Source organism: Elephantulus edwardii, unplaced genomic scaffold (genome assembly GCF_000299155.1).
Source record: "Elephantulus edwardii isolate Elephantulus edwardi_28Jun2011 unplaced genomic scaffold, EleEdw1.0 scaffold00424, whole genome shotgun sequence".
NCBI lineage: Eukaryota > Metazoa > Chordata > Mammalia > Macroscelidea > Macroscelididae > Elephantulus > Elephantulus edwardii.
The window spans coordinates 862167-862731 of record NW_006400174.1 but is presented as its reverse complement, the minus strand read 5'-3'; positions in this window follow the sequence as shown (position 1 = coordinate 862731).

The window sequence follows — 565 nt, the reverse complement described above, 5'->3', positions numbered from 1 at the left end:
ACTCTGGAAGGCAGTTTGGTGCTTCCTCAAAAGTTGAACATTGAAATTCCATATGATCCAGCTATCACACTACTTGGAATATACCCTAAGAATATGAGAACTGAGGAAAAAACTGATATTTGTACACCAGTGTTCATAGCAGCATTATTCACCATTGCAAGAACATGGAAACAGCCCACATGTCCAACCACAAATGAATAGACTGAGAAAGTATGGTACATTCACACATTCACACAACAGAACACTATGCAGCATGCATTATGCTATGTTTTTATAATACTATGCATTATGCTGAGTGAACTAGCTCAGTCCAACAAGGACAAATATTGTATAAGACCATTATTGTAGAATGAATATAAGGATCCAGGAGGGGTGAGAGAGGCTGGAAGCAGAGGGATGTGGATGTACAGGGGGAAGAGGGGATTAATCACTGGGTTGTACAAATTGATGGGTGGGAAGGTATGGGAAATTGAAAGAATTTGTTCAAATTTATATTAGAATTTTGTAAATAAACTTATGAAAAGAAAAATGTCAGCTTGGAGAGGGGGAAGGGAGAGAGGGTAAA